General features: G+C 50.1%; 1 protein-coding gene across 3 annotated transcripts in view; it reads left to right on the forward strand.

Moving 5' to 3' along the window:
- The first annotated feature begins 15,041 nt into the window (after positions 1-15,041).
- slc16a4 (solute carrier family 16 member 4) overlaps positions 15,042-25,208 on the forward strand; it is a 204,370-nt gene continuing 194,203 nt past the window's right edge. For all 3 annotated transcript variants that reach the window (XM_068057573.1, XM_068057575.1, XM_068057574.1), the window contains exon 1: positions 15,042-15,255. The gene's annotated coding sequence lies outside the window, so the exon portion shown is untranslated. The remainder of the gene's footprint in view (positions 15,256-25,208) is intronic.

The following is a 25,208-nucleotide window of genomic DNA, read 5'->3' on the forward strand; positions in this document are numbered from 1 at the left end:
GGTGTTAACGGACTGAAGACTTGCGCAACCAGGAACCTGAGCTTCCGGTTGCTTGCCATTTCAACACTCCCCTCTGCTCTCATGCTCACATCTCTATCCTGGGATTGCTGCAATGTTCCAGTGAACATCAACGCAAGCTCGAGGAACAGCATCTCATTTACCAATTAGGCACACTACAGCCTGCCGGACTGAACATTGAGTTCAATCATTTCAGAGCATGACGTGCCCCCCATTTTACTTTTATTTTTAGTTATTTTTTCTTTTTTTCTTTTTTACATTTTTTACAACTTTTTTTTAAATGTTTATTTCATTTCATCTTAGTTTGTTCAGTTTGTTTACCCACTGTTTTTTTTCATGTTTGTACTTTCTGCTGTTCAACCTTCAGTCCGTTAACACCCTATTTGTACTAATGCTTTGTCTTTCAACACCCCATTAACATATTGTTTGCCTTTGCTCCATGACCTTTTGGTCAGCTATGTGGCTAGTAATTTTGTCCCAAATTATTCTTTCCAGAGGTTTCCCCACCAGTGAGGTTAAACTGACTGACCTGAGTTGTGGGGTTTATCTTTACACCCTTTTTGAGCAAGGGTGTAACATTTGCAATTTTCCAGTCCTCTGCCAACAGTCCCGAGTCTAAGGAAGACTGAAAAATTATGGCCAGTGCCTCCACGATTTCCACCCTCACTTCCCTCAGTATCCTTGGATGCATCTTATCCGGTCATGGTGCCTTATCCACTTTAAGTATTGACAGCCTATCTAATATGTCCTCCTTATCAATTTTAAACCCTTCTAGTGTCTGAATTACCTCCTCTTTCTTCATTGCTTGGGTTGCATCTTCTTCCTTGGTAAAGACAGATGCAAAGTATGCATTTAATACCTCAGCTATGCCCTCTGCCTCCATGCATTAATCCCCTTTATGGCCCCTAATCGGCCCAACTCCTCCTTTTACCACCCTTTTACTATTTTCTGTCTACAGAAAACTTTGTGATTTCCTTTAATGTTAGCTGCCAGTCTCTTTTCATGCTCTCTCTTTGCTTCTCTTATTTGCTTTTTCACTTCCTGTCTGGACCTTCTATATTCAGTCTGGTTCTCAATAGTATTTTCTACCCGGCATCTGTCATAAGCACACTTTTTCTTCTTTATCTTAATCTCTACCTCTTTTGTCATCCAGGGAGCTCTGGATTTATTTACCCTACCTCTTCCCTTCGAGGGAACATATCTTGACTATGCCTGAACTATCTCTTCTTTGAAGGTAGCTCATTGTTCAGCTACCATTTTTCCTGCCAACCTTTGACTCCAATTTATTCGCCCCAGCTCCATTCTTACCCCATTGAAGTTCGCCTTCCCCCAGTTAATTATTCTTACCCTGGATTTCTCTTTGTCCTTTTCCATAGTCAGCCTAAACTTTATGATACAATGATCACTATCCCCTAACTGATCTCCTACTGATACTTGATCCACTTGGCCCACCTCATTCCCAAGAACCAGGTCTAGCAGTGCCTCCTTTCTCGTTGGACTAGAAACATACTGCTGTAGAAAAGGTTCCTGAACACCAACAAATAAGAACATACGAACTAGAAGCAGAAGTAGGCCATTCGGCCCCTCGATCCTGCTTCACCATTCAATAAGATCATGGCTGATCTGTTTGCGTTTCGAATTCCATGCTCCCATCTACCCCCGATAACCTTTGACGCCGATAACACACTCTAGCCCCTCTTGCCCCTCACTGCCCTTTACACAACTATTATCCCAGTCTATGTTTGGATAATCAAGGGCCCCTGTTATAACTACCCTATAATTTTTGTACCTCTCTGTAATTTCCTTGCAAATCTGTTCCTCCACATCCTTCCCACTAGTTGGTGACCTATAGACAACACCGAGCAATGTAACTGCACCTTTTTTGTTCCTTAGCTCTATCCAGATTGATTCTGTCCTTGACCCCTCTGGGACATCCTTTTTCTCCAGCACTGCAATGCTCTCCTTAATCAATACTGTCACTTCTCCCCCTTTTTTCCCTTCCCTATCTTTCCTAAACACCTTATGTCCAGGAATATTCAATACCCAGTCTTGCGCTTCTTTGAGCCAGGTCTCTGTTATAGCCACAACATCATATTTCCAAATGGCAATCTGCGCCAGTACCTCAACAGTCTTATTAACCACACTCCGTGCATTCAGATACATGCACATTAATCCTGATTTAGACTTTATTACTTTCTCCCTTATTCTGACTCTACCTACTGTAGTGATGGAAAGTGTTGTCAACAGTGCTATCAAGCGGCACTTGCTTAGCAATAACCTACTCACTGATGCTCAGTTTGGGTTCCGCCAGGGCCACTTAGCTCCTGACCTCATTACAGCCTTGGCTCAAACATGGACAAAAAAGCTGAACTCAAGAGGTGAGGTGAGAGTGACTGCCCTTGACATCAAGGCAGCATTTGACTGTGTATGGCATCAAGGAGCCCTAGCAAAACTGGAGTCAATGGGAATCAGGTGGAAAACTCTCCACTGGTTGAAGTCATACCTAGCGCAAAGGAAGATGATTGTGGTTGTTGGAGGTCAATCATCCCAGCTCCAGGACATCACTGCAGGAGTTCCTCAGGGTAGTGTCCTAGGCCCAACCATCTTCAGCTGTTTCATCAATGACCTTCCTTCAATCATAAGGTCAGAAGTGGGGATGCTCGCTGATGATTGCACAATGTTCAGCACCATTCACGACTCCTTAGATACTGAAGCAGTCCGTGTAGAAATGCAGCAAGACCAGGACGATATCCAGTGTTACGACCGACCGCTCCAGTCAAAACCCCCAATCAAAATATACAATTCTGGTTGTGTGGGAGAAATGCACTGTTAATTCAATCCCGTTGCTCCACAGATCACCTAACATATCATTTAAAACTTTCCAAATTAACGAAAGACCCAGCCAAATTGTACCATCTATTAACTCCCGAATGAGGCTAACCAAACCTTTCAATCAACAAATTAACTGTTTAGTTAGAAAAACTAAATTCTTAAACACTATGAAGATGCAAACAACATTTAAAATAGAAAAAATTAGAGTCCTTGAAAATCTACAGTCCAATGTTGCTTGAAGTCCTCACAGCCATCTGATGGGAAAAAAGTTTCTTCTACAGTAGACAGTTCATAGTCTAACTTTAGCAGTAAATGATGTTTCCTTCTTCAGCGATGGATTTCAACAACTAACAACTTGCAAACACTTTCAATAGAATCAATCTGACTTTAGAGTTTTTGAGGGATAAATGATTGTCACAGTCTAACTTCCCTTCCTTCAGTTTAAATTATCAGAGATCTCTGTGTTGACGACTATTTTTTGGAATTTTGAGAGATAATAATAATTAGACTAAAATCCTCTTCCTTCAGTTTAAATGGCTGAGAGCTGAGGTGCTAGCACCACAGCTGTCTGTTTGTCTGTGTTCCCTGTTAGAACAAACTGTCTTTAAATATAAAACCAGTTCAAAATTGAATTGTAACAAATGTATATCTTGATACTCACTCCAAGTGGCTGTATCCATGGTAACGAGAATGTACCTTTTGAATCACAGTCTCCAAATGGTTGTATCCAATGGCAACTGAAAATGCATTTTCTCTAACTCCTGAGGCTTGCTGGTTCTTAAAGCAGTACTGTTCCTTTACCAGCCTTAAAGGCAAACCGCATATTCCCTGGAGAAAAAAAAAATGATAGGACCATGGCACCAGGCTTGTGCAAGTAACATTTGCGCCACACAAGTGCCAGGAAATGACCATCTCCAACAAGAGAGAATCTAACCATCTCTCCTTGACATTCAATGGCATTACCATCGCTGAATCCCCCACTATCAACATCCTGGGGGGGTTACCATTGACCAGAAACTGAACTGGAGTAACCATATAAATACCGTGGCTACAAGAGCAGGTCAGAGGCTAGGAATCTTGCGGCGTGTAACTCACCTCCTGACTCCCCAAAGCCTGTCCACCATCTACAAGGCACAAGTCAGGAGTGTGATGGAATACTTTCCACTTGCCTGGATGGGAGCAGCTCCGACAACACTCAAGAAGCTCGACACCATCCAGAACAAAGCAGCCCATTTTATTGCCACCCCATCTACAAACATTCACTCCCTCCACCACCGATGCACAGTGGCAGCAGTGTGTACCATGTACAAGATGCACTGCAGCAACGCACCAGGGCTCCTTAGGCAGCACCTTCCAAACCCGCGACTTCTAACACCTAGAAGGACAAGGACAGCAAATGCCTGGGAACACCACCACCTGCAAGTTCCCTTCTAAGCCACACACCATCCTGACTTGGAACTATATCGCCGTTCCTTCACTGTCGCTGGGCAAAACCCTGGAACTCCCTTCCTAACAGCACTGTGGGTCTACCTACCCCACATGGACTGCAGTGTTCAAGAAGGCAGCTCACCACCACATTCTCAAGGGCAATTAGGGATGGGCATTAAATACTGGCCTAGCCAGTGACACCCACATCCCATGAACGAATAAAAAAAACCACTAGTGCTATCTATCTCTCCCAGTATTCTGTGCACCTTGGTATTCCTCTCTTGCATTATCTCCTGGTTCCCACACCCCTGCCAAGTTAGTTTAAACCCTTGCCAAAGCACTAGCAAATCGCCCTGCAAGGAAATTTGTCCTAGCTCTGTTCAAGTGCAACCACCTCCATCAGAACTGGTCCCAGTGTCCCAGGAATCTAAAGCCTTCCCTCCTGCACCATCTTTCCAGCCACACATTCATCTGCCCTATCCTCCTATTTCTATACTCACTTACATGTGATACTGGGAGTAATCCGGAGATTACGACTATTGAGGTCTTGCTGACTAATTTCTTACCTAGCTCAGTAAACATTTTCTGCAGGACCATATCCCTCCTTCCACCTATGTCGTTGGTACCAATGTGCACCCCGACTGCTGGCTGTTCACCCTCCCCCCTCGGAGTGCTCTGCAGCCATTCAGTGACATTCTTGGCCCTGACACCAGAGAGGCAACATACCATCCTGGATTCACATCTGTGGCCACAGAAATGCCTGTCTGTTTCACTGACTATAGAATATATCACTATCGCTCTTTCAGTCTTCCTTGTGCCCTCCTGTGCAGCTGAGCCACCCGTGGTGCCATGGCCTTGGCTCTGGCTGCACTCCCCAGATGAACCATCACTTTCCTCAGTATTCAGAACTGAATAAAGGTTGGAGAGTGAGATGCACACAGGGGTCTCCTGCACTACCTACCTGTTTCTTCTTGACTGTCTGGCGGTCACCTATTCTCTCTCTCCCTGCATTCTCTTAAGCTGTGGGGTGACCACATCTATAAATGTGCAATCCATGAAGCTCTCGTCCTCATGGATGAGCCGCAGTGAGGCCAGCTGCTGCTCAAGTTCCGAAACCCGGAGCTCAAGCTGCTGCAATTGACAACACTTCCTGCACATATGGTTATCCAGGACCCAAGAAGAGTCCTGGAGTTGCCACATAGCACAGGATGTGCACTGCAGAGGTTGCAGCAGCCCTGCCATTCCTATCTATTAGATAGTAACCTTGGTATGACAAATAAACCTTGTTACTAATAAGCCCTGCTACTACTAATACTAATAAGCCCACCAATAGTAATAATAACCATACTACTGCTATTACTAAACTTTACCAGTATTAATCTACCTGCCACTATTAATATACTCTACCAATACTGAAACACTAACAATAATAGTAATAACCTTTTTAAAAATAAACCTTATTTTGAAATAAAAGATAAGACTCACCAGCTACACACTTGTTACTTGTGATTAATACGAAATATTTTTAACATTTTTAAACACCCAGATGTTTAGACTGAATTCCTAAGCAGCAAATACTCAGCAGCCAATTAACTCACTGCTTTCCTGTGATTTCACAGTTTGATTATTTTTTCTCTTTTTTTCAAACTCCGGCACATAGAGGAAGGTTCCTGTCAGGGTCCACCACTGTCGACTCTCTCCAGGTAAGTGAAGACCCCGAGCCTGGGTCTGGATTTATTCTCTGCCCAGTAGGTTACTCGCAGGGTCCACCGCTGCTGCCACTGCTCCTGACTCTCTCCAGGTAAAGCAACGGGGCTGGGCGATAAAGGGACAGGCTGAGTGGTAAAGGGACGGAGCTGGTTGATAAAGGGGCGGAGCTAGGTGATAAAGAGGTGAGTTGGGTGATAAAGGGGTGGAGCTGGGGAATAAAGGGGCGGGATTGAGAGGTAAAGGGGCGGGACTGATACAAGGGAGGGACCGGGTGATAAAACACTGAGGCTGAGCGATAAAGGGGCGTGGCTGGGTGATAAAGGGGCGGGACTGAGAGATGAAGGGGTGGGGCTGAGCATTAGAGGGGCAGGGCTGTGTGGTAAAGGGGAGGGGCAAGTTCATAGAGTCCTAGATTCATAGAATTATACAGCACAGAAACAGGCTTTTCGACCCATCACGTCTTTGCCGGCCATCCAGCACCCAACTATTCTAATCCCATATTCCTGCACTTGGCCCATAACCTTGTATGCTATGGCGTTTCAAGTGCTCATCTAAATACTTCTTAAATGCTGTGAGGGTTCCTGCCTCTACCACCCCTTCAGGCGGTGTGTTCCAGATTCCAACCACCCTCTGGGTGAAAAAACTTTTCCTCAAATCCCCTCTAAACCTCCTTCCTTTACCTTAAATCTTTGCCCCCTGGTTAGTGACCCCTCCACTAAGGGAAAAAGTCTCTTTCTATCTAACCTATCAATGACCCTCATAATTTTGTAAACCTCAATCATGTCCCTCCTCAGCTTTCTCCGCTCCAAGGAAAACAACCCTAGCTTTTTCAGTCTCTCTTCACAGCTGAAATGCTCCAGCCCAGGCAACATCCTGGTGAATCTCCTCTGCACCCTCTCCAGTGTAATCACATCCTTCCTACAGTGTTGTGACCAGAACTGTACACAGTACTCCAGCTGTGGCCTAACTAGCGTTTTATACAGCTCCATCACAACCTCCCTGCTCTTATATTCTATGCCTCGGCTAATAAAGGCAAGTATCCCATATGCCTTCATAACAACCTTATCGACCTATGCTGCTGCCTTCAGTGATCTATGGACAAGTACACCAAGGTCCCTCTGACCCTTTGCACTTCCTCGGGTCCTACCATCCATTGTATATTCCCTTGTCTTGTTAGTCCTCTGTTTTTAATAAAGTTATTTAAAAAATATGTGTATAAAGGGGGCCTGAGGAATAAAGGCCCCCTCGACATAAAATATATAAAAGGGGCCTGGGGTATAAAGGCCACCTTAAAAAAATTGGGTTAGATACTGAAAAAAAAACAGGGGTTAAGAAAAAAAAACAAAAAAGAAAATGCATCACTGCACACTTCTCAGGATTAAATTCCATTTGCCACAGCTCCGCCCATCTTCCCAGCCCATCTATATCGTTCTGTAATCTAAGGCTTTCCTCCTCACTATTTACAACACCACCAATTTTCGTGTCATCAGCGAACTTACTGATCATACCTCCTATATTCACGTCTAAATCATTAATGTACACTACAAACAGCAAGGGTCCCAGCACCGATCCCTGTGGTACACCACTGGTCACAGGCTTCCACTCACAAAAACAACTCTCGACCATCACCCTCTGTCTCCTGCCACTAAGCCAATTTTGGATCCAATTTGCCAAATTACCCTGGATGCCATGGGCTCTTACCTTCTTAACCAATCTCCCATGTGGGACCTTTTCACAAGCCTTACTGAAGTCCATGTAGATTACATCTACTGCTTTACCCTCATCTACTCACCTCCTCGAAAAATTCCATCAAGTTAGTTAGACACGATCTCCCCCTAACAAAGCCATGCTGACTATCCCTGATTAATCCCTGCCTCCCCAAGTGGAGATTAATCCTCGCCTCTCCAAGTGGAGATTAATCCTGTCCCTCAGAATTTTTTCCAATAGTTTCCCAACCACTGATGTTAGACTCACTGGCCTGTAATTACCTGGTTTATCCCTGCTACCCTTCTTGAATAATGGTACCACATTCGCTGTCCTCCAGTCCTCTGGTACCTCTCCTGTGGCCAAAGAGGATTTGAAAATTTGTGTCAGAGCCCCTGCTATCTCCTACCTTGCCTCACATAACAGCCTGGGTACATCTCATCTGGGCCTGAGGATTTATCCACTTTTAAACCTGCTAAAACAGCTAATACTTCCTCCTTTTCAATGCTAATATGTTCAAGTATATCACAATCCCCCTCCCTGATCTCTACACCTACATCGTCCTTCTCCATAGTGAACACCGATGAAAAGTAATCATTTAAAACCTTACCTATGTCCTCTGGCTCCACACACAGATTGCCACTTTGGTCCCTAATGGGCCCTACTCTTTCCCTGGTTATCCTCTTACCCTTACTATACTTATAAAACGCCTTGGCATTTTCATTTATCTTGCCCGCCAGTGTTTTTTCATGTCCCCTCTTCGCTCTCCTAATTACTTTTTTTAGTACTCCCGCTACACTTTCTATACTCCTCTAGTGCCTCCGCTGTTTTCAGCACTCTGTATCTGCTATAAGCTTCCTTTTTTTCCCTGATCCAATCCTCTATATCTCTTGACATCCAGGGTTCCCTCGACATGTTGGTCCTACCCTTCACCTAACGGGAACATGTTGGCTCTGAACCCTCATTATTTCCTCTTTGAATGACTCCCACTGGTCTGATGTAGACTTTCCTACAAGTAGCTGCTCCCAGTCCACTTTGGCCGGATCCTGTTTTATCAAATTGAAATCGACCTTCCCCCAATTCAATACCTTTATTTCCAGCCCATCTTTGTCCTTTTCCATAACTACCTTAAATCTTACAGTTATGGTCACTATCCCTGAAATGTTCCCCCACTGACACTTCTACCACTTGTCCGGCTTCATTCCCTAGGATTAGGTCCAGTACTGCCCCTTCTCTTGTAGAACTTTCTACGTACTAGCTCAAAAAGCTCTCCTGTATACATTTTAAGAATTCCGCCCCCTTTAAGTCATTTGCACGAAGACTACACGTGTAGTGTCTCCCACCCACCCTCCTCCTCTAACCAAAAAAAGGGACTCTGGTGTGTTGATAAGGTAAGCTTTTTATTTAAAAAGTTCTGTCCGTTGGATTGCTAACCTAACAAGTTTTGACTTTTTTTTTGGTTTTTCAGTAGATTTGTTGGGAATTTAGAATAGTGGGAATGGAGGTTAAGGCAGTTGTATGTTCCTCCTGCAGGATGTGGGAGATAAGGGTCGCCAAGAGTGTCCCTGCTGACTGCATCAGCGGGAAGCGCACCCAACTCCAGCTCCTCGAGAACCGCGTTAGGTAACTGGAGCTGGAGCTGGATGAACTTCGGATCATTCGGGAGGCGGAGGGGGTTATTGAGAGGAGTTATGGTGAGGTAGTTACACCTCAGGTAAAAGAAATAGGTAGATGGGTTACTGTCAGGGGAAGGGGAGGGAACCAGCAGGCAGTGCAGGGATCCCCTGTGGCCGTTTCCCTCAACAACAGGTATACCGTTTTGGATACTGTTGCGGGGGACGACTTACCAGGGGTAAGCAATGGGGTACAGGTTACTGGCACAGAGTCTGTCCCTGTTGCTCAGAAGGGAAGGGGGAAGAGGAGCAGAGCATTAGTCATTGGGGACTCCATAGTTCGGGGAACAGATAGGAGGTTCTGTGGGAACGAGAGAGACTCACGGTTGGTGTGTTGCCTCCCAGGTGACAGGGTTCGTGATGTCTCGGATCGTGTTTTTGGGATCCTTAAGGGGGAGGGGGAGCAGCCCCAAGTCGTGGTCCACATAGGCACCAACGACATAGGTAGGAAGAGAGATGGGGATTTAAGGCAGAAATTCAGAGAGCTAGGGTGGAAGCTCAGAGCGAGAACAAACAGAGTTGTTATCTCTGGGTTGTTGCCCGTGCCACGTGATAGCGAAGCGAGGAATAGGGAGAGAGAGGAGTTGAACACGTGGCTGCAGGGATGGTGTAGGAGGGAGGGTTTTGGTTTCCTGGATAATTGGGGCTCTTTCTGGGGTAGGTGGGACCTCTACAAACAGGATGGTCTTCACCTGAACCAGAGGGGTACCAATATCCTGGGGGGGAGATTTGTTAGTGCTCTTCGGGGGGGTTTAAACTAATTCAGCAGGGGAATGGGAACCTAAATTGTAGTGCCAGTGTACAGGATGTTGAGAGTAGTGAGGTCAGGGATAAGGTTACAAGGACGCAAGAGGGCACTGGCAAGCAAGAACTTGGTTTAAAGTGTGTCTACTTCAACGCCAGGAGCATCCGGAATAAGGTGGGTGAGCTTGCAGCATGGGTTGGTACCTGGGATCTCGATGTTGTGGCCATTTCGGAGACATGGGTAGAGCGGGGACAGGAATGGATGTTGCAGGTTCCAGGATTTAGATGTTTCAGTAAGAACAGAGAAGATGGTAAAAGAGGGGGGGTGTGGCATTGTTAATCAAGGAGAGTATTACAGCGACAGAAAGGACGTTTGAGGACTCGTCTACTGAGGTAGTATGGGCCGAGGTTAGAAACAGGAGAGGAGAGGTCACCCTGTTGGGAGTCTTCTATAGACCTCCAAATAGTTCCAGAGATGTAGAGGAAAGGATAGCGAAGATGATTCTCGACAGGGGCGAGAGTAACAGGGTAGTTGTTATGGGGGACTTTAACTTTCCAAATATTGACTGGAAATACTATAGTTCGAGTACTTTAGATGGGTCAGTTTTTGTCCAGTATGTGCAGGAGGGTTTTCTGACACAGTATGTAGACAGGCCAACCAGGGGCGATGCCACATTGGATTTGGTACTGGGTAATGAACCCGGCCAGGTGTTAGATTTAGATGTTGGTGAGCACTTTGGTGATAGTGATCACAATTCGGTTAGGTTTACCTTAGCGATGGGCAGGGACAGGTATATACCGCAGGGCAAGAATTATAGCTGGGGGAAAGGAAATTATGATGCGATTAGGCAAGATTTAGGATGCGTAGGATGGGGAAGGAAACTGCAGGGGATGGGAACAATCGAAATGTGGAGCTTATTCAAGGAGCAGCTACTGCATGTCCTTGATAAGTATGTACCTGTGAGGCAGGGAGGAAGTTGTCGAGCGAGGGAGCTGTGGTTTACTAAAGAAGTTGAAGCGCTTGTCAAGAGGAAGAAGAAGGCTTATGTTAGGATGAGACGTGAAGGCTCAGTTAGGGCGCTTGAGAGTTACAAGCTAGCCAGGAAGGATCTAAAGGGAGAGCTAAGAAGAGCAAGGAGAGGACACGAGAAGTCATTGGCGGATAGGATCAGGGAAAACCCTAAGGCTTTCTATAGGTATATCAGGAATAAAAGAATGACTAGAGTTAGATTAGGGCCAATCAAGGATAGTAGTGGGAAGTTGTGTGTGGAATCAGAGGAGATAGGGGAAGCGTTAAATGAATATTTTTCGTCAGTATTTACAGTAGAGAAAGAAAATGTTGTCGAGGAGAATACTGAGATTCAGACTACTAGGCTAGATGGGATTGAGGTTCACAAGGAGGGCGTGTTAGCAATTTTGGAAAGTGTGAAAATAGATAAGTCCCCTGGGCCAGATGGGATTTATCCTAGGATTCTCTGGGAAGCCAGGGAGGAGATTGCAGAGCCTTTGTCCTTGATCTTTATGTCGTCATTGTCGACAGGAATAGTGCCGGAAGACTGGAGGATAGCAAATGTTGTCCCCTTGTTCAAGAAGGGGAGTAGAGACAGCCCTGGTAATTATAGACCTGTGAGCCTTACTTCGGTTGTGGGTAAAATGTTGGAAAAGGTTATAAGAGACAGGATTTATAATCATCTTGAAAAGAATAAGTTCATTAGCGATAGTCAGCACAGTTTTGTGAAGGGTAGGTCGTGCCTCACAAACCTTATTGAGTTTTTCGAGAAGGTGACCAAACAGGTGAATGAGGGTAAAGCAGTGGATGTGGTGTATATGGATCTCAGTAGGAGTTTGATAAGGTTCCCCATGGTAGGCTATTGCAGAAAATATGGAAGTATGGGGTTGAAGGTGATTTAGAGCTTTGGATCAGAAATTGGCTAGCTGAAAGAAGACAGAGGGTGGTGGATGATGGCAAATGTTCATCCTGGAGTTTAGTTACTAGTGGTGTACCGCAAGGATTTGTTTTGGGGCCACTGCTGTTTGTCATTTTTATAAATGACCTGGAAGAGGGTGTAGAAGGGTGGGTTAGTAAATTTGCGGATGACACTAAGGTCGGTGGAGTTGTGGATAGTGCCGAAGGATGTTGTAGGGTACAGAGGGACATAGATAGGCTGCAGAGCTGGGCTGAGAGATGGCAAATGGAGTTTAATGTGGAAAAGTGCGAGGTGATTCACTTTGGAAGGAGTAACAGGAGTGCAGAGTACTGGGCTAATGGGAAGATTCTTGGTTGTGTAGATGAACAGAGAGATCTTGGTGTCCAGGTACATAAATCCCTGAAAGTTGCTACCCAGGTTAATAGGGCTGTTAAGAAGGCATATGGTGTGTTAGCTTTTATTAGTAGGGGGATCGAGTTTCGGAGCCACGAGATCATGCTGCAGCTGTACAAAACTCTGGTGAGACCGCACCTGGAGTATTGCGTGCAGTTCTGGTCACCGCATTATAGGAAGGATATGGAAGCTTTGGAAAGGGTGCAGAGGAGATTTACTAGGATGTTGCCTGGTATGGAGGGAAGGTCTTACGAGGAAAGGCTGAGGGACTTGAGGTTGTTTTCGTTGGAGAGAAGGAGGAGAAGAGGTGACTTAATAGAGACATACAAGATAATCAGAGGGTTAGATAGGGTGGATAGTGAGAGTCTTTTTCCTCGGATGGTGATGGCAAACACGAGGGGACATAGCTTTAAGTTGAGGGGTGATAGATATAGGACAGATGTCAGAGGTAGTTTCTTTACTCAGAGAGTAGTAGGGGCGTGGAATGCCCTGCCTGAAGCAGTAGTAGATTCGCCAACTTTAAGGGCATTTAAGTGGACATTGGATAGACACATGGATGAAAATGGAATAGTGTAGGTCAGATGGTTTCACAGGTCGGCGCAACATCGAGGGCCGAAGGGCCTGTACTGCGCTGTAATGTTCTAATTCTAATCTAATCTATCCCAGTTAATATTGGGGGAAGTTGAAATCCCCTACTATTATTACCCTATTATTTTTACACCTCTCTGAGATTTGCTGACATATCTGCTCCTCTATCTCTCCCTGACCTGTTTGGAGGTCTGTAGTACACTCCCAGCCAAGTGATTGCCCCCTTTTTAATTTTTTCTACCCATATGGCCTCATTTGAGGAACCTTGTAAGATATCATCCCTCCTTACTGCAGTAATTGACTCCTTGATCAACTGTGCAATGCCACCTCCTCTTTTACCCCCTCCCCTGTCACACCTGAGGATTCTATACACTGGAATATTGAGCTGCCAGTCCTGCCCTTCCCTCAACCATGTCTCTGTGAGAGCAATAATATCATATTCCCATGTGTTAATCAATGCTCTCAATTCATCTGCCTTACTCGTAAGACTCCTTGTGTTAAAATAGATGCAATCCAGCCTTGCATTATTCGCTTGTGCCTTAACAGGTCTATATTTGCTCTGCCTTCCAGACTGACTCAGTTTCTCTTCTATATTTGACTGTGCATCACCCCCTACTGTCCCTCCACTCTGTATCCCATCCCCCTGCCAAATTAGTTCAAACCCCCCAGGACGGGCCTGGGAGATAAAAGGGCAGGGCTGGGTGGTAAAGGGGTGGGGCTGTGTGATAAGGGGTGGGGCAAGGTGGTAAGGGGTGGGGCTGGGTGATAAGGGGCGGGGCTGATGATAAAGGGGTGGGGCTGGGTGATAAGGGGGTAGGGTTGGGTGATAAGGAGCGGGGCTGGATGATAAGGGGCGGGGCTGATGATAAAGGGATGGGGCTGGGTGATAAGGGGGTGGGGCTGGGTGATAAGGGGCAGTGCCGAGTGATAAGGGGGTGGGGCTGGGTGATAAGGGGCGGGCTGGGTGATGAGGGGCGGTGCTGGGTGATAAGGGGGTGGGGCTGGGTGATAAGGGGCGGGGCTGGGTGATAAGGGGCGGGGCTGGGTGATAAGAGGGTGGGGCTGGGTGATAAGGGGCGGGGCTGGGCGATAAGGGGCGGGGCTGGAGGATACGGGGCGGGGCTGGGTGATAAGGGGCAGTGCTGGGTGATACGGGGCGGTGCTGGGTGATAAGGGGGCGCGGCTGGGTGATAAGGGGCGGGGCTTGGTGATAAGGGGGTGGGGCTGGGTGATAAGGGGCGGGGCTGGGTGATAAGGGGGTGGGGCTGGGTGATAAGGGGGTGGGGCTGGGTGATAAGGGGGTGGGGCTGGGTGATAAGGGGCGGTGCTGGGTGATAAGGGGGTGGGGCTGGGTGATAAGGGGCGGGGCTGGGTGATAAGAGGGTGGGGCTGGGTGATAAGGGGCGGGACTGGGTGATAAGGGGCGGGGCTGGGTGATAAGGGGCGGGGCTGGGTGATAAGGGGCGGGGCTGGATGATACGGGACGGGGCTGGGTGATAAGGGGCAGTGCTGGGTGATATGGGGCGGTGCTGGGTGATAAGGGGGCGGGGCTGGGTGATAAAGGGCGGGGCTGGGTGATAAGGGGGTGGGGCTGGGTGATAAGGGACGGGGCTGGGTGATACGGGGCGGGGCTGGGTGATAAGGGGGTGGGGCTGGGTGATAAGGGGGTGGGGCTGGTGGTAAAGGGGCGGGGCTGTCTGATGAAGGGTGGGGCTGGGGGTAAAGGGGCGGGGCTGGGTGATAAGGGGGTGGGGCTGGGTGATAAGGGGGTGGGGCTGGGTGATAAGGGGGTGGGGCTGGGTGATAAGGGGGTGGGGCTGGGTGATAAGGGGCGGGGCTGGATGATAAGGGGGTGGGGCCGGGTGATGAGGGGGTGGGGCTGGTGGTAATGGGGCGGGGCTGTCTGATGAAGGGTGGGGCTGGGGGTAAAGGGGCGGGGCTGGGTGATAAGGGGGTGGGGCTGGGGGTAAAGGGGCGGGGCTGAGTTGCTGTGTCAGTTTCAGGAGCTGCATGATATTGACACGAGTCAGAGGAGGCGGTGACACTGGGACCTGCGGCTTTACAAAGCCATGACCAAGATTGTTGGGATCGCAGATTAAGGTTTGATATTGTTTAAAGCTCAGTCACACGCTCAGAAGAGCATGTCTCCAGACAAAGCGGCTCTTGTACTGCCCAGCGCCTGAGGAGGATTAAACCTGAGCCTCTCTGCAGGCACAGGGGACGGTGCATTGGACACGGTAGGTGCTTTAATATCGTCCCGCCGCTCAGTACGCTCTTGCATTTAATGGAAAGACTGGGAGGCTGAATGAATATGTGAATGTTGTGAAAAAGCTTAATTACTGTGCCGGGTCGCGGTGGAGTTTTGGATTCCCGATGTTGGTGAATGAACCTTGCAGGCTCAGGGAAGTCTGCGTGTAAAGTCTGTGTCTGCTTCATTTACTAGAACTGCTGAACACAGCAGACGTGAAGGATTGGAAAGGTAAGTTGTCCAACTTTGATTTGCTAACAAAATCAAGACAAACTCTTCTAAACTGTTGTTATTTCTGTGTCACCGATTACCGCCCTGGGTAGAGCAGGATGACGGTGACCGGATCCAAGATCGCTTCATGGTAACAGTTCCCGACCAAAGTTATTGCTGTCGACGCTGTAATCCGGCACCGGGACCAAACTAACCAACAAGGTGGCAGCAGGCTGGGCAAGACACACACACACTTACCAAGATTCCTGTTCCTTTCCCTATGTTAAAGAGCAGGTATTTTTTGCACGATACATAGAGCTATTTCTTTTCCCAAATCGTGGATTACTATCATCCCCCAAACTCCCTCCACACTGTCCCATCAAACACTCACCAGAACAGGTACAGCATGGGGTTAGATACAGAGTAAAGCTCCCTCTACACTGTCCCCCATCAAACACTCACCAGAACAGGTACAGCATGGGGTTAGATACAGAGTAAAGCTCCCTCCACACTGTCCCATCAAACACTCACCAGAACAGGTACAGCATGGGGTTAGATACAGAGTAAAGCTCCCTCTACACTGTCCCCCATCAAACACTCACCAGAACAGGTACAGCACGGGGTTAGATACAGAGTAAAGCTCCCTCTACACTGTCCCCATCAAACACTCCCAGGACAGGTACAGTCCGGGGGTTGGATACAGAGTAAAGCTCCCTCTACACTGTCCCCCATCAAACACTCACCAGAACAGGTACAGCACGGGGTTAGATACAGAGTAAAGCTCCCTCGACACTGTCCCCGATCAAACACTCCCAGGACAGGTACAGTATGGGGTTAAATTCCTTGCCTGTGGAATCAGGACGTGGAATGCTGGAGGGAGTTGACTGATCGAGCGACACTTTGCAGGAATTTCCCTGCTGTCGGAATCCAGGTCATGACGGAGCTGTGTCAGTTTCCCTTTGACGGGGGAGCCTGTGCCCGGTGAATTCTCCGGAATTCTCTGCCTGAAGATGTGTGGAAGCTCTACCTCCCTTTTCCAATAAGGAAGTGAAATCACTGCTCCGCATCGCCATCCCCCCCACCCCCCCACTCCCTGCCCCGTCTCGTGCTGCTTCCCCGTTCCGGCTCTCTGACACTCAAAAAAAAAGAAAAAAGAAAAAAGAAAGAAAAAAAACAGGGTTAGATACAGAGTAAAGCTCCCTCTACACTGTCCCCATCAAACACTCCCAGGACAGGTACAGCACGGGGATTGGCTCCTCTCTGATTGGGAATACTGAGTGCTGAGTGCCTCAACAAAAAAAAAATAAAAAAAATAAAAAACGGGGTTAGATACAGAGTAAAGCTCCCTCTACACTGTCCACATAAAAATAAAGAAGAAAAAAAAACAAAAAAAAATACAGAGTAAAAAATAAAAGGGTGGGATACAGAGTAAAGCTCCCTAAAGAAATAAAAAAATAATGTGGGTTAGAAGACAAAATTGTCAAGTACACAGCAGTGCTCAAACAATATGTTCTTGTTTAATATATTCATTCAGAGACATTGGCAATAAAAACTAACAAAAACAAACGAGGGTTACATAACCATTAGCCCTGCCTCTCTGAGGGAGATGCCTGTCTTTTACTGGGATCTATTCTGAGTCTGGAACATGGTCGCCTCCAGTCAGGGTGCTCCCCCGCCGGTGGAGGAGAGCACCTCGGCTGTCCGGACGGCCGACTCCGGGGACGGACAGACGGGCGGAGGAGTAGCCGAAGTCTCTGGGACGCCCCTCACTGTGGGTGGCGAGGGGGCTCGGGAGTGCGGAGCGCTCCCGGCCGAGCTGACCCCCACTCGGTCGGAACTGCTCATCGGACCCAGGCCCCGAAACCCACCTCGGGAGCTGATCCCTCACAACCCGAGCCGCCTCTCGAAAATGCCCTCCATGCCATTCCAATCGGTGCGGAGGGAGAGAGAGAGAGAGAGAGAGAGATACAGCACTGAAACAGGCCCTTCGGCCCACCGAGTCTGTGCCGACCATCAACCACCCATTTATACTAATCCTACACTATACCCATATTCCTACCACATCCCCACCTGTCCCTATATTTCACTACCACCTACCTATACTAGGGGCAATTTATAATGGCCAATTTACCTACCAACCTGCAAGTCTTTTGGCTTGTGGAAGGAAACCGGAGCACCCGGAGAAAACCCACGCAGACACAGGGAGAACTTGCAAACTCCACACAGGCAGTTCCCAGAATTGAACCCGGGTCGCTGGAGCTGTGAGGCTGCGGTGCTAACCACTGTGCCACTGTGCCGTCCACAGGGGTTTCCTGTACGGGCTGCTCCTGCACACTCTCCACTTCCTCGCCCTCATCAGCCGGCTGGACACGCCCTGGCGGTCCACGTTGCCATCTGGCGGCGAGGGGAAACCCCGATGGAGGTCTCTCTACGCGGGAGTCCTCCCCCTTTACATCGGGGACCTGGGGTGGAGGGTGTTGCACAGGGCAATCCCATGCAATAGACTTTAGGTTCAGGGACTCCCAGGCTGCCTGTACATTCTGCGGCCTGGACGAGTCCGTGTTCCACATATATACAGAGTGTGTGAGGTTGCAGCCCCTGTTTGAGTATTTGAAGGGGCTGCTACTCAAGTTTTGGCTGCACTTCAGTCCCACGCTCCTGATCTTTGGGCACCCAGTGCGGGGGGGCGTGTACCGGGAGGAGAATTTCCTCGTCGGTCTGCTCCTGGGCCTGGCCAAGGTGGCAATTCACAGGTCCAAGCTGCGGGCCGTCGGGTGGGGCGGTCCTCCCTGATTGCCTGCCTCTCTTCCGTGGTTACATTCGTGCCGGGTGTCCCTGGAGAAGGAGCATGTGGTGTCCGCTGGTACACTTGAGGCCTTCCGCGACCAGTGGGCACCGCAGGGACTGGAGTGCATCATTGATGCCAAGAATGGGCAGCACAGTGGCGCAGTGGTTAGCGCCGCAGCCTCACAGCTCCAGCGACCCGGGTTCAGTTCTGGGTACTGCCTGTGCGGAGTTTTGCAAGTTCTCCCTGTGTCTGCGTGGCTTTCCGCCGGGTGCTCCAGTTTCCTCCCACCTCCAAAAGACTTGCAGGTTGATCGGTAAATTGGCCGTTGTAAATTGTCCCTAGTGTAGGTAGGTGGTAGGAGAATGGTGGGGATGTGGTAGAGAATATGGGATTAATGTAGGGTTAGTATAAATGGTTGGCTGTTGGTCGGCACAGACTCAGTGGGCCGAAGAGCCTGTTTCAGTGCTGTATCTCTAAATTAAAAAATTAAATTAAAAATGGCATTTTAATTTGAGTTTTTTGTTTTTATTCGATTTTAATGAAGTTATTTTAAAAGTATGTATATAAAGGGGGCCTGAGGAATAAAGGCCCCCTCGACATAAAATATATAAAAGTGGCCTGGGGTATAAAAGCCACCTTGGGAAAAAAAATGTGGTTAGATACAGAGTTAAGCTCCCTATACATTTTCCCTATCAAACCCTCCCAGGACAGGTACAGCACGGGATTGGCTGGAGGGTTTGGAGCACTTCCTGTGTGCAGTTAGGTGAACCAGCTGCACCTGAGCAGGCTGTAGGAGCTGGCATTATAAAAAAGAAAATAAGGGGTTGGCTGTTGTCTAATTGGATTGCTCAGTGCTGATTGCAGCAGCTAGTTGGTGCAGTCAGTTAGTTCGAGGAGTTTGTGCTGGGCAGAGGAGCTGCTGCAGGAGAAGCAGGTGCTACAATTTTGCAACAACTTTTACTGCAAGAGACTTTACAGTCAGGCTGTGTTTGGAGGTGGGTGAGAAGTACTCGAAGCTTTCTCTCTATTGGACTGTTGAGGGAGGTTTCAGAGGCTGGAACAACAAGGGGTGGGGCTGCCAATTCCAAAAGGAGCTGTGCATTTTCACTAAGCACACAGGCAAGTTCATTCCCCACCCCAATTGCTCAGCCTGAGTCAGCAGGAGCTGCCTGGCTAAGGATAGGACAGAAGAAGGATAGTGTCTGGGCAGCTTTGAGCTGACCCAGGTGAAGATGCCTCCCCTAACCAGAAGAACAGAAGACCAAAAAACAAGGAGGTTTTTCAGAGACAAAAACAAGAAATGCTGGATTCACTCAGCAGGTCTGGCAGCATCTGTGGAAAGAGAAGCAGAGTTAACGTTTCGAGTCAGTGACCCTTCTTCGGAACTGCGAAGAAGGGTCACTGACCCGAAACGTTAACTCTGCTTCTCTTTCCACAGATGCTGCCAGACCTGCTGAGTGAATCCAGCATTTCTTGTTTTTGTTTCAGATTTCCAGCATCTGCAGTATTTTGCTTTTATTTTAGGTTTTTCAGAGACTGTTTGCTGTGCTCACCACAACACGATAGCCAAGTCATTGCTCCAAGCCTGTCTCTTTCTTGCACTCCAACAGCCTCGCCCCTAATTTATTTATTTAGTTTATTTTGTTGAAAATTATTTCTTTGTTTTTGTTTTTCTTGCAAATGTTGTAATTGGTAGGCCTATTATTGAGGTTGGGCGTGGCTCTTGAACCCATGGCAAGTCCTCCATCACTGGTGGTGGGGTCCTCAACACCTATGTGGCTGTGGCCTCTGTGGCTGCCCATGTGACCTCATCACCCTTTAAATTAATAACATCTAGCCATGGGGTAAAGACCCATGCTCACCCCAATATGTCTATTGAGGCCTGCGCAAAGGCAATGGCTGAGGTTGTTGGCCCCTCAAAGATGTATGGGAAGGCTGTATTCTTCCTGAAGACTGAGCGGGCAGTGTCTCTCGCCCTGAATAAGAAGCTCACAGTGGGTGAGACTTTCCTGCCAATGGACCCTCTGGGGACCACTGGCAGCGAGTAATGCTATCCAACATCCTGCCTTTCATTCTTGGTGAGCTCCTCCTCCCCACCTGCACCATTTGGGGGAGGTGAGGTCGGGGCTCACCCCTGTCCTGCTTGATCTTCGGGAGAACAGCCTCCGACATGTCTACTCCTTCTGCTGCCAGCTGTTCATGCAGTTGGCGCGGGCGGAGGTCTGGCAGGGCCACCTCAGTGTGGAGTTCCAGGGGATTGCCTACTGTGTCTTCTGGACCTCAGACGGGGTGCGGTGCCATGTCTGCAAGGGGGTGGGGCATGTTCGTAAGAACTGCCCCAACCTCCCGTCTGCCAATTCCACCTGGGCAGCCCAGGGTGGTGCCACTGCACCTCCTTCAATTCCCCCTAAGCCTCCAAAAGACCCCGCTCAGTCAGTTCCGGAGGCTGTGGTTTACATTGCCTCTGGTGGGGAGGGGAGTGCCCGTCCGAGTGGAAGGAAGATGCAGAGAAAAAATAAATACCGAGAGGCATATCCCCTGGACACCATGGCACAACCTGATCCTGAGCTCAGCCTAAGGCCCAATCCTGGGGAACCCACTTGCCCCAGGGCTGGGCTCAGGCCCAGGGTAACTAAACAAAAGGAGGGTATGGAGGTGGAGGCCTCTGAGGACATGGAGGTCTCTGAGCCTCCATGCCCGAGTGGGAAAAAGAGGAGAAGGCACCCCTCCACAAAGGTAACACAGGGCCCTGAAATGCAGCGTCCATCTGTTGGAGGGGAGCTGTCTCCTGTTTGGGTCCTCAGGTTCCCCCTGCCACCACCATCATAAAGGCGGTAAAGCCTGAGCAGGAGCTCCCTACCCCTCAGGATGGAGGGGAGGGGAGACCCCTGTACATGTGGCCCCTCCTGGGGGAACAAATGGAGCCCTGCTTGTGGTGAGGGAGCCTGGGGACGCCCCTGAAGAAACCTCCCATTCTGCCACTGGGTCGGGTGCCTTGAGTGGAGGGGAGGGCAAGGTCCCAACGGGTCAGCCCTCCCTGCTAAAATCCACTCCAGACCAGGATGTACCCGACCCAGTTATAGTTGAAAATGTTTTCCCGCCTGCTCTGCCTGTGGGCGCTGGCAGGGCAGGAAATGGCTTCCTCTCTCCTCCTCCAGTCTTGGCTCCGGCCAGATTCCTGGAGTCGGGAACTTCCTTCTCCCCTGGACCATTCATTGGCCTGGGGATGGAGGTGCAGGGGGATCCTGAACTGCTGGTACCCACAGTCGAACCCAGAGAAGACTCCTCCGCCATCAATCCTGGGAGTGGGATTGTGACGGAGGCGGAACCAGCTGGTGCGGCTGTGAGGTCTGACCCACAGTGTGTGGTGGGTGTGTCGGCCGCAGGTGCTGACGACCTGGAGGAGGATGAGGACTCGCTGTGGAGCACGGAGGATGATTTTGAATCCATCGCCAGGACTCCCTTGTGCCTCCCATCGAGTCTCCTCTCATCCCCACGGCAGAACGCTAGGATTTCCTCACGGCATACAGGGGTTGCCACAATAAACTTCAGCTGGCCCTTGGCAGATGGTCAAATCTGGCGCTAATTATCCAGTCTGTCCGTGCCACTCTGCAGAAGGTTGCGAGGCATCGGTTTAAAGCATTCCTCAATGGGTTGCTGGGAGAGTGGAAGGTGTAGGTGCATTTCTGCTCCCTCCTCACAGTGAGCTGTTGGTGACGGGTTTTAATTACCTTTGACATGAAGATAACCATAGCCAGCCTCAACATCAACGGCAGCAGGGGGTCTCACCGCAGATTTCACAATCTCTCAGTCCTCAGGGAAGGGAGATACGCGGTGAGCTTTCTGAAAGAAACCCACACCGTTCCGGAAGACAAAACCACCTGGTTCCTGGAGTGGCAGGGTGGGGTCTACATCAGTCACCTCTATTTTAGTGGGGTGGCTATCTTTTCAGCCAGAGATCTTGGGGGTCAAGGAGCTAGTGCCGGGCCGCTTGCTCCACCTCTCTGTTCGCCTGGGTAGCGTGCCGCTCCACTTAGTGAACGTGTACGTGCCTAGGCCCGGCGCATTGCAAGCGCACTTCTTTGAAGAAGTGTCCGTTCTCTTGCGCTCTATCGATAGCGGCGAGTGCATCATCCTTGGGGGGGGGGGGGGATTTTAATTGTACCCTCAAGGTGGGGGATCGCTCCGGTCCCCAGCGCAGCCAAGCGTCGGTGGAGAAGTTGAGGGAACTTATCAGCTCCCTCAACTTGGTGGATGTCTGGCGGAACCTCCATCCCGACTCCAGCACCTTCACATGGAGGTCTGGATGAAGAGGGTCCCGAATCGACCACCTCTACTTTTCGCAGGTGTACGTCTCCCATGTCTCGTTGGCCTCCATGCGTCTGGTGCCGTGCTCGAACCACTGCCTGGTGTGGGCGGAGTTCACTCCGCTCCGCACGCGGGTGGGGTCCGCGTACTGGCACTTTAACAACCGGCTGCTGGAGGACGAGCGATTCTGGGACTCATTACGTCGATTCTGGGCCGACTGGAGAAGGAAGCAGGGGGGCTTCCCCTCCTTGAGGCTATGGTGGGATGTGGGCAAGACTCACATCCGTGTCTTCTGTCAGGTGTATGCAAAGGGGTCGACCAAGAGGCGGGAGCCGAGATCGGGTGCTTAGAGATGGAGGTGCTCGACTTGGAGTCCCGCCTCGGTCATGCTGTCGCGGACCCGGCCCTGTGGCAGGCGTACAAAAAGAAGGGCGTGCTGAGGGACCTGCAGCTCATAGGGTCCCAAGGTGCATACGTGAGGTCGCGGATCCAGATCCTGGAAGATTTGGACCACGCCTCACCTATCTACTCGCTCAAAAAATGGCGAAGGATCCGAAAACAGCTTGTTGAGCTGCTGGCCGACAACGGATCCTCCATCACAGATCCGGAAGGAATGGGCCTCCTGGTCCGTACTTATTACAGTGCGATGTTCTCTCAAAATCGGTCCAGCGAGGATGCACACACAGTTTTGTGGGAGGACCTACTGACGGACAGCCTGGAGGGCGCCTAAGGATTGAAGGCTCTGCTCACATTGGCGGAGCTGACTGGCGCCCTCCACCAGCTCTTGAGGAGCAAATCCCTGGGGCTGGATGGGCTGACCGTGAGTTCCTAGGCATTCTGGGACGTTCTGAGGGGCGATTACGCTCAGATCCTGGGGGAATGCCTGGCGACCGGGGAGATGCCCCTCTCGTGGCACAGGGCAGTTATCGTCCTGCTGCTGAAGAGGGGTGATCTCCACCTGCTTAAAAACTGGCGTCCGGTCTTCCTCCTCAACACGGATTATAAGATCTTCGCCCGGGCTATGTCTACCCGCCTGGGTTCCGTGCTGGCCCACATGATCCACCTCGACCAGTCCTACACGGTTCCGGGCCGGTCCGTCCAGGACAACATCCACCTGGTCCGGGACCTGATCCATCTTTCCCAGAGGACTGGTCAGTCAGTCGCCTTTCTCTCCCTCGATCAGGAGAAGGCGTTCGACAGGGTGGATCACGAATACCTTTTTGGGACTCTGCGCACTTTCGGACTCGAGCCACATTTTATGGCCCACGTGCGACTTTTATATGCCGCCGCAGAGTGTCTGGTCAAAGTTAATGGGTCCTTGACGGCGCCCCTTCGCTTTGGGAGAGGAGTGTGTCAGGGATGCCCCATGTCCGGCCAATTATATACCATCGGCGTGGAGCCATTCCTGTCCCTGCTTCACCGAATGTTGGTGGGTTTGGCTCTGCGCGAGCCGGCCATGCGGGTCGTCCTCTCGGCTTATGCCGACGACGTGCTCCTCGCGGTCACAGATCCCGTTGACTAGCGGAGGATGCGCGACTGCCAGCAGACCTTTTCTGCCGGGTCTTCCGCCAGGATCAATTGGGAGAAATGTTTCAGATTCCTGGTGGATCAGTGGCAGGTGGCTGTCTACTGGAGGAGTTGACACCTTTTGCGTGGAGCACCACGCATCTCCTCTATCTGGGAGTCAACTTTAGCCCCGCTGAGGAAGCCTGGCTGGCAAACTGGCAGGAGTTGGAGGCGAAAGTCACCGCTCGGCTGGGGTGCTGGACAGGACTGCTCCGAGTGCTTTCCTACAGGGGCCGAGCGCTGGTCATAAACCAACTGGTGGCCTCAATGCTATGGTACCGGTTGGTCACTTTGGCCCCATCCCCTGCATTTGCCACCAAGATCCAGAAGAAACTCGTCGATTTCTTCTGGGGCAAGAGGAAACACTGGGTCTCTGCGCAGTTCTGAGGCTTTGATCGAGGAGTGCGGCCAGTCGCTGGTGTGCGTCCGCACCCAGGCTGCGACTCTCCGCCTTTGGACCCTGCAGAGATACCTGTACGTCGAGCGTCCTCCCAGATGGTGTGCGCTGGCGACGTATTTTTTCCGCCAGTGTCACTGCCTTCAATACGACACGCAGTTCCCGGTGGAGTCCATTAGCCGCGCCTCTCTGAGGGAGTTGCCTGTCTTTTACCGGGATCTATTCCGAGTCTGGAACATGGTCGCCTTCAGTCAGGGCGCTCCCCCACCGGTGGAGGAGAGTGCCTCGGCTGTCCAGGCAGCCGGCTCCGGGGACGGACCGACAAGCGGAGGAGTAGCCGTAGCTCCCGGGACGCCCCTTGCTGCAGGTGACGAGGGGGCTCGGGAGTGCGGAGCATTCCGGCCGAGCTGACTCCTGCTCGGCTGGAACTGCTCATCAGACCCAGACCCTGAAACCCTCTTTGGGAGCTGGTCCCGCATAACCTGAGCCGCCTCTTGGAAATTCCACTCGGCGCGGAGGTATTTCCTGTACGGGCTGCTCCTGCACACTCTCCACTTCCTCACCCTCGTCTGCTGTCTGGACATGCCTGGCGGTCCGCATTGCCATCTGATGGTGAGGGGAAACCCCAGTGGAGGTCTCTGTACCTGGGAGTCCTCCCTCTTTACATCGGGGA

Source organism: Heterodontus francisci, chromosome 25 (assembly GCF_036365525.1).
Source record: "Heterodontus francisci isolate sHetFra1 chromosome 25, sHetFra1.hap1, whole genome shotgun sequence".
Classification (NCBI taxonomy): Eukaryota; Metazoa; Chordata; class Chondrichthyes; order Heterodontiformes; family Heterodontidae; genus Heterodontus; species Heterodontus francisci.